Here is a 10,017-nt window from a genome sequence, read left to right on the forward strand (position 1 = left end):
AGTGTTGAAATATTATATGCCGAAAACTCAATTATCAATAACTTTATAAATTATGGTCCTTTAATAAAAAATAATTTTTAAATAAATTAATACAACTTATATTTAGCAATTTCCTATATGTATTAAAAGTCCTTAAATCTTCTAAGAATGTAGCATTCTTTTATCTCAAGGAATCAAGCCTAATGTAAAAATCCAAAGCGGAGAAATTTTGGGGCTCAAGTTTTACTTTGACTTATAGTCATATAAAATAAGAAATACTCAAAAATGGGACTGATTAAGTAATTTCTAGCTTATCTGTAAATTAAAGAGCTTTTCAGCCCAAGTAGGTGGATAAGAAGGTAGATAGGTAAGTAGATAAGTAGATGCAGATTGTATCAAAAGAAGCGTTACCAGTATAAAATAAAATATTCACAATCACATAGAGGCTATAAGAAAACAAATAATAAATATCTTCAATATGCTTCCTTCTATGTCAAAAGGTTGAGAGACTGCTATTTTCTTCTCTGTGTTTCTGTATTTTCACATTTTCCACAGTTCACATGACTTTCATAATCCCACAAAACAAAAATAATATAAATTGACTGTAGTGATTTTGATAAAGCTAGCTTGACTGTATGGAAAATATCAATACAAATGGATTCAGGTATTGATTTATACAGTCATAAAAGCTTTTTGGGTGTAAATGTTGATGAATTTGGGAGCTCTGTTACTTCACTAAAAGGTATTGTTCATAGGTTATTGACACAGAATGACTCTGAAATGCTTAAATGTCTCAGATGAGTCTGAAACAACAGTGTGTGCCCTAGAAGTCACAGGGAATAGGAAAGATAGAGACTTGGGAGGCACTAATAGACCCAAAGAATCCTGGAAACAAAGATGAGAATATAGGTATTATAGGTATGGGCTTGTAGACTTAGAAAACATGAGCATCATACTCACCAGTTTCTAGAATATTAGGAATAAAAAGATAAATGCGCTAGAGGTCTGTCATTTGCCATCTTTTAAGTCTCCTTTAAAGTAAATATATAATATCTTATACTTAGTTCTCCCTCTAGGAGAATCTGGCAAGCTACCGAGCGCTTCCTGCCCACATGGGAGAGCTTCACAAACTCCCCATGGTGTATTCATATGCCAAAACCAGTAACAATGATGGGTCTCATTCCCCTGACCCTGAAAGAGCCTCCAATGCAGCATCATTGGGAAGGATGAGTAAAAAGAGGCTTCTAAAATCTCAGGGCTAGGACAAATGGAGACGTTACTGAGACCACTCAAGAAATTCAACGATCAACGGGATGATGATAATGATGATGATGATATAATATTCCAGAAATTCCCTTAATAGTGATGGCATGTAACTCTGAAAATTAGAATATTAACTAGAAGGACTCCAGAAAAAAAAACACGAGGTTTATAAGACCCAGTGAGAAAAGGATGGAGAAAATCCCTAGGCAATCTTCATGCGCTAGGGAAACTTGAGGAAACCAGTGACCTGAGTTTGGCACATACTATTGGTATTAAAAGGAACTTTAAATTACAAGACAATGATTTTATGAGAAATTAGTTCACTATGAGTGACAGAAATGCCAAAATAACAATGATTTAACTTAGAAATATGTTTTCCTTTGCAGAGGCAAGCAATCCAGCACCGGGTAGCCTATGCAGTGTCTTGGTTCCTGTTCTCCCTGCTTTGCCATATATCAACTCTATTCTTAATGTCATTTCAAGATCTTAAATAGCTACTTTAATTCTAACCATCTTATCTCCAGATTGGTCAACAGTGGAATAGGGAAAAGGCAAAGAATTGCAAAGAACATTTGGTACTGACCCTTCTTATCTTGTAAGCCAGAATTTAATCATAAGTTTATACCTGTATACACAAGAAGCTGGGAAATGCAGTGTTTGTTCAGGGCTGGTATGAGTCCAGCTCAATATGTTATAGAAGACAGTGGGAAAAGAATGGGGGATAATGGTAGCTTCTTCCAAAGAAAGATTTCAGTAGTTTACATAAGACAGAGAGATACAGAAAAGGGAACATTTCATCATGTGAAGCCAGCGAGGGATGAAGAGCATCCTATATCAAGTAGAGAGTATCACTCAGTAACTGGAGGCATCCTGATGCAACTACATGGACACTTTAAGGTTAGCATGAATTGTATATTTGCCTTGTGATGGTAGATAAGTGAGAAGCAAATGATGTCATAGCTTAATGCTTTTCAAATAACCTTACATTATAAATTTGAAGTAATTTGTTTTGGTTAATATGTTTGCAGTTTGTACTGGTGGTTTGTATTTTGAAACGCAGCTTCAAAAGGACTGGAATAATATAGTACAGCAGGTAAGGCTCTTGCTGTGTATGAGGCCAACTGCTCTTGTTATGTATGAGGGTTCAGTCCTGGCACCTATATAGTCCCCTGAATCTGCCAGTAGTGAACCCTGAGCTCTGAACACTCCAGGTGTGGCTTAAAAAAAACACAAAACAAACAAACAAACAAAAAAATACAACTTCAAATTTTCATCTCTGGAGACTTGTTGTTGACGCAAACTTCTACAAAGATGTGAAATTCAGACTTCTGAGTATGAATTCACTGTAGATTTTTTAAGTGAAATAAGGGGCTGGAGAGGTAGTACCACAGATAGTTTTGTGCCTGCCTTGCACATAGTAGACAAGATTTCAAGGTTTCGATCTCTGGCACCAATATGGTCTCTTGATCCCCACCAGAAGTGAACCTTCAGCTAAGAGAAAGGAGAAATCTGGATGTGGCCCCAATATAAAACAAAACAAAAAAAGACTAGTAGCCTTTTTGTAAGGGACAAATGTGTCCCCATCATTAGCCTTTTCTACAGAGAACATAAATTTACCTTAGTTTTGTACTTTGTGGATAGAACTTATTTGTATACTTGAATGGATTGCTTTTTTCCCCCATTCTTGGATGCACTATTGCAGAAGACAAAAGTATCTATTTGAACAAGGTGGATTGATTTGGATTTCTCTGGTTGTAGGCAGTTAACATTGGCAATGCTACATATCAATTTGTTTTTGGACCACACCTAGCAATTCTCAGGGTTTACTCCAGGCTCTGTGCTGAGAGACTCAGTGCAATGCTTGGGGATTGAACCAGAGTCAGCTACATGCCTGGAAAGGGCCTTATTCCCTGTGATAATAATAGCCTTTGGCAGAGAGGAACATGGCTAACTAGCTTGTAAGTTGGCTTCAACCTCTGTCCCACAAGAATAAGACATGCTGGCTTGTCCGGGAGGCAAGCCAGCATCAACAGTAGGGAGCACAAGGTGGGTTAGCCATCTACTGAGTACAATGTTCACTTTTCCCCTGGAACCCTACAGGTGAATCATTGCTTATGTTATCAGGTACATTAAGAATAGTTAGGAAGTCCATTAAGTTATCAGGTACATCATGAATTAACAGTATATTAAGATCAAAGGCTAGAATATTTATATAGCTGAGGCCATAAGGTGATGAACAATCAAGAAGTATCTTTACTGTATAGCATTCAAGCCATGGCAATTTATTCTATTCATGCAATATGTTTCCTGCTTGGGCAAAGATTTCCAGTCCTCATTTAGACAATTAAGATAAACTTGTCATATCCAGAGGATTGTCCCGACCTTGGGTTTTTTTATTAGGGCAATTTCTCATATTAGCTGGAATGAGTTACTTGATACACAGAAACTGACCTTACTTAGTCTTGCATCTGTAGCCATCTTTATGTCCCCAGTTTAAGAAGTTTCATCTATAGAGAACATAATTGCCAATTCTCATCATTCTGGTCAAGCACTTGCTTGACCTTGAGTTTGTGAATTTTAATTTTTGCTCTTAAGATAGTCACCTCAGCTCACAGTTTAGACACAATGGAACTCCTACTTACCTCTTTATAAGCTTCATATTTGATTTTGAAGTCAGGGATCAAATTCTCAACAGCCCTATAATGTTTTGTGACAGAGTGCTTCTTATGGCGCTCCTATTTCTACCTTCATAACTAGACCCAGAGGAACTTAGAAAGCATACTTGAAATTTTCACCAGACTCAAGTTTTATGACCTTTACTCATTTCTGTATCAGCTGCAACATTATTACCATTTTCAACTCACCTATATGGGTTTAACCCACAAGGACAGTGTTTGATAATATGCTACCATTTGAGTTTTCAAAAAGTAAATAAAAACTTATGTTATGATTTACATTCACTTCAATTCATCTGTGTTTCTCATGAGACTATAATGTTAAATTATAAAAGATGCTATAAGGGACTCAGTGTGGTGTGACAGGAAGACGAATTAAATTAACTCCTATGAAATTAAAGCCACTGAAACATAATAGAAGGTAAAGACCCTAGGTTCAAGTTGGGTTTTGTCCCTGAAATGACTGACACGCTTCCTAGTTTCCTAACTTGATAAAACGCAAGTGATAATCATTAGTATCGGCACTGTTATTATTTTATACTCTCAGCATGGGTCTCAGAATTAACTGAATTATGTAACTTTAGTATATTTAACAAGCTAATTAGTTACATGTGCTTTTGGTTTACTGGCTTCTTCCCCCATCCCCAGTTGGTGGAAAGGGAGCCTTTATCCTTGACAACCTCTTATGTCTAGACCACAATATTCCATCCTTAATAGGAAACTAGCTGAGATTCAAAGCATTACATGGGTAAAACATGCAACCTTTCCTTATACCTGACCCAGAACTTGAACTCTAAATATTGGTCACACTCACTAAAGAACAAACCAGCTAATCCTGATGATAATTAAGTTAATACTTTTGGCTCTACGGAAAAAACATCTATTTGAAGACTAGAAAATGCTCAGGTTCATAGAGAACTATATATGATTTAGCTTAAACAATGCTTATAATCTGGTTAATATTGTTTTTGGTAAAAATGTATTACCAAGAGACGGAGGGGGGAAATAGACTAGATTATTAGGTAAGAATGCAGGTTAGCTTAAAGGTTGTTTCAGGGTGAATTCTAGGGCCTGAAGAGAACAGTTTTCTTGGTTAGTTTCACTGCAATTTGTGGAGCTTTTTTGCATGGACCTCAGCAAATCAAACTATTGGCATCTTTTTGTTAAATCTACCTTAGCTTTCTGGAGAGAAAGCCATTAGGAAAAACCATTTTCCCCTTTTGATAGTTTGATTCATGCTCCAGGCGCCTCTAAACCATTAGGGGATAAAAATGATCATTAACACTACTCCCTCCTTGCAGATCTCAGTGGTGGGTAATCGAGGGTCAATTCTTTCCTCTCCTTGAAGGAAAACCAAAGGAAAAAAAGTACAACAGTGTAAAAAGCAAAAAATATTGTGTTTGGCAAAAACTATGCAAGTAACTTTAATTTATTTATACAAGTTTAATATTGAGAACATTTTAGCAACATATATCTTTCTTACGTACAGGCCATAGGAAAGGGACAATATGTTATGGAACAAGCTTCATTCTATTTGCTATATGTGGGATGTCCAGATAATTGCTTCATGTGTGAATACCATAAAAAATACTCCATTTAGGGTTTTAAAAAACTAGATATAAGCTCACATACACACTACTGATATAAACAAAAATTATCCCTGAAAAGATCAATAAGAAACTCTTGCCTGCATTATTTTATTTTATTTTAATATAGTGTGGGGGACCTCCCGAGAAGTACTCTGGATTCTCAGGTGAAACTCCAAGAAATGGTTAGCCAAATGGATTGAAGTTCAGTGACAGTGTCTGAGGGTGTGGTGCTGTTATTAAGGAGGTTCCATAGAATTACATCCACTGGGGTTCAGGGAGACTCTCAGGTCGCACCTGGGGATGCTTAGAGGACACGTGATTGAACGAAGGTTGACTGCATGCAAGGCATGCATCTTAACCCCTGTACCTCAAGCCCACTGTCACTGTCACTGTCATCCCATTGTTCATAGATTTGCTCAAGCAGGCTTAGTAATGTCTCCATCGTGAGACTTGCTGTTACTGTTTTTGGCATATCGAATACACCACAGGGAGCTTGTCAGGCTCTGCCATGCGGGCGAGATACTCTCGGTAGATTGCTGAGCTCTCCGAGAGGGACGGAGGAATCAAACCCAAGTCGGCCACGTGCAAGGCAAACACCCTATCCGCAGTGCTATCGCTCCAGCCCACACAAATAGTCTTTGTAGATAGAAAAATGTAAAAATTCTAATGTTCAGTCTATCAATGAAACCAGCATTATTTGTGGCACTGGGAAGGAAAACCAGAGGGGCTGGAGAGGTAGTACACTGAGTGGATAATGTGTTGGCCTTGCAGGTCATGGACCTGTATTCGATCCCCAGCATCCCATATGTCCCCCAGCACTACCAGACGTAGGGTCACCTCTGGGAGTGATGATGGTCTTGAAATTCCTTTCCTGGCCTCTTGTTTCTGCTGGAGCTTCTCTGGGTCTGTTGCTGGCAATAGTTATTTTCATTAAAAATTTGGTGGACTGGGGCTGGAGAGATAGCACAGCGGGTAGGGCGTTTGCCTTGCACGCGGCCGACCCGGGTTCAAATCCCAGCATCCCATATGGTCCCCTGAGCACAGCCAGGGGTAATTCCTGAGTGCAGAGCCAGGAGTAACCCCTGTGCATCGCCAGGTGTGACCCAAAAAGCAAAAAAAAAAAAAATTTTGGTGGACTAAAATACATGCTTTTTTGTACTCTTTAAATATTGTACTATTTTTATATATTATACAAATGATAAAGTTTATTTATTATTGTGATATAATTTGTATATAGTGTAATTAGTTTCTGGTTTGTGACATAATTTAATTCATAATTATAATACAATATGACCACCTCAAGTCTAGTTAACATCTATCATCACGCATTTTTTCTTGTGATAAAAACTTTCAAGATTTACCCTCTTTACAATGCTCAACTATATTATCCATAGTCACCATGCTGTATGTTACATCCCTAGGTCTTATTTATTTCATAACGAGAAGTTTGTACATTTGACTAGTCTCACCCATTTCACCCATTCTCTCTAGTAACCTCAGACCTGTCCTCTGTATATACAAGTCAGAATTATTTTTTAAATTCTACAAAAAATCTTGTCAATATGTATTATTCTCTAATTGACTTATTTCATTTAGCAAAGTGCCCTCAGGTTTTCACTAAGAAAAATGTCCATCATTGTTGTCATGAATGGCAATATTTCCTTCTTTTATGAATAAATAATATTTATTGTATATCCATACCACATTTTAAAAATTTTATTAAGATGTCATGGTTTACAAAGTTGTTCATAACAGCGTTGTTTTATGCATGCAATGTTCCAACACCAATTTCACCACCAGTGTGGATTTTGTCAAACACTTTCTCTGAATCTATCAATATGATCATATGATTTTAGACTTTCCCTGAATTTATTTGGTGTATTATTTTGATTGATGTGCATGTCAAACCACCCCTTGCATTCTACTTGGCCATGGTCTATAATCTTTTTGATGTATTATTGGATTTAGATGTTAATATTCTGTCAGCAATCTTTGCATTTGTTTATCAAAGATATAGGTCTATGAGTTTCTTTTTTACTGATCTCTCTGTCTATTTTGGTATCAAGGTAATGTTTACCTCAGAGCTGCTGAGGGATTCATATTTCTTTGATTTTCGGGAAGAACCTGTGAAGAATTGGAAGCAGGTCTCCAATAACTGTTTGGAACTCTTGCTAGTAAGCTCATCTGTACCTGGGCTTCCTTTTTAGGGGGGAGATTTTTGATCATCATTTCTATTTATTTGATTCTATTTAGGAGCTCTATTTCCTTTTGATTCAGCATCAGAAGATTTGTGCGTTTGGAACTCAGTGTGAACTTCAGGAACACAGTCATTACATCCTGATCCTGCCTACCCTGCCGCTGCAGTTTGAGAGTGTCATTTCTTACCATCACTCTCTGCCTTTGTGATATTTTTTGAAAAAATAAGAATAGGAGAACAGGACAAGTAACAACATAGCAATCACACTAAGTTTCTGGGGACTAGACAAGTCTGTGGACTCCCAGCCGGGGATAAAAGTGTGTGCAGTGTCAAGTATGAGGAGTATCATTGAATAGACTGACAAAACAACTATGGATCAGGGAGTACAACCAGTAGCAGGTGAAGTTATGGACACAAGCTGTGACTCGAGATATGATGGCAAGCTGTCCTAGAGAAGATCCTAGTGAGTTGTCTGACCTGGATGAGCAGAAGTCACTGCTGGGCAGGTTAGAAGCAGGACCCCATGAAAATCTGGGACCAGAAGCAGTACATGGGCAATGTAAGAATACCTGGGTGATGCAAGACCAGAGTTGGCTTCTGGACAGGCAGAAGTCTCCTCTGGGCAGGCAGATCCTCTTATTAAAGTGAATTATAATTATTATTATCATTACATAATCATCATAAATTGTATACAGTTATATGAGTTCTTTACATATTTGGGATATTAACTCCTTCTCAGATATGTAATTTAAAGATACTTTTTTGTATTTGGTAGGCTGCCTTTTTGGGTTTTTGATGGTCTCCTTTGTTTTGAGAATACTTTTAGTTTTATATAGTCCCATTTATTTAGTTTTGCTTTTGTTTCTTCGTTTCTGGTGTAAGCTAAAAAATGACTTCCAAGTCTGATGCCAAAGAACTTTCTACCTCGGTTTTCTTCTTGTATTTCTAAGACTCACATCCTTGTGTTCCAATCTTTAGTCCATTTTGAGTTGATTTTTGTGTGTAATATAGGTCCAGCTATACATTTGTTAAGTACATAATTGTCCAAGTTTTGTAGCATAATTTATGGAAACCCCTTTAAATTATATCCTTGGCTTCTTTATTGTAAGTTACTTGACTATATATGCATCAGTTTACTCCTCGGGTTTTTATTGTTTTATTATTTTACTTATTTAATTTTTAAGATGATTTATTTTTGTGTTGTTGGGAATTATAACTGCAGTAAATTACCACTGTATATCTATAAGATGACCAAAATCCAAAATGCCAATGAGATCAAACTCTGGCAAAGATGTGAAACCACAAAACTCTTATTTATTGCCTGTGAATAAGTAAATGCAAAATGATACAATAATATTGGAAGGCATTTTGTGAATTTCTCATGAAATTATAGCCTTAATACATGGTCCATAAATTCTATATTTGATATTTTCCAAGTAGATTGAAAAATGTATGTCCACACAAAAACTGTTCAAACTGGGTGTTTACTGTAATGTTTCTGTAATTACCTAAACTTCAAAGAAACCAAACTACATTTTAATAGGTAAAAAAAATTGTGGCACACTCAGACAATAGAATATTATTCTATTGAAAATAGAATGAAAAGAAATGAGCCATACAGAGAAGTTAAACCCATATTAATAAGTGAAAGAAGTCCAGTTGAAAGAATTATGTATTGTATATGATTCCAATAGTGTGACATTTTAGAAAAGACAAAGCATAGTGACAGTAAAAATATCAGTGGTTGCTGGGTTAAAAAAGGAAATAAATAGTTGGATAGGCATGGAAAGAGACTTTTGAGGGTAAAAGGAATATTCTGTAGCTATAATTAGTTATAACTATATAATGATGATATATTCAGAAACTATAACAGTTGATACATATCATTATACTTCTGACCAAACCCATGAAAGGTACAACACCAATAGTGAGTCTTAATGTAAGCTATGGAATCTAGATGATGTTTTTTCAAAAGTTCATCATTGTTACAAACAATCCCATTCTGATGTAGTATGCTAATAGTGGTAGAGATTATAAATGTACAAGCCTAGGAGCCATATGAATATTCTCCATGTTTTTCATTTAATTTTGCTATAACACTAAATCTTTAAGAGGTAAAGCTGAATAATTAAATATAAAATCAAAGAATTTCTAATGAGTATTTTGTGACTCAGTGACATTAAATGCCATATTGGTGCATTCAAATAGATAGTTATGGTTACTAGTCTTGGCTACTCATTATTTTCTAAGTTTATTTAGCTAGTGCTAATTCTCATCCAGATTGAGCTCCTTCTCATCTTTTTCTGTCAACAAT

This window comes from Sorex araneus, chromosome 1 (genome assembly GCF_027595985.1).
Source record: "Sorex araneus isolate mSorAra2 chromosome 1, mSorAra2.pri, whole genome shotgun sequence".
NCBI classification, from domain to species: Eukaryota; Metazoa; Chordata; class Mammalia; order Eulipotyphla; family Soricidae; genus Sorex; species Sorex araneus.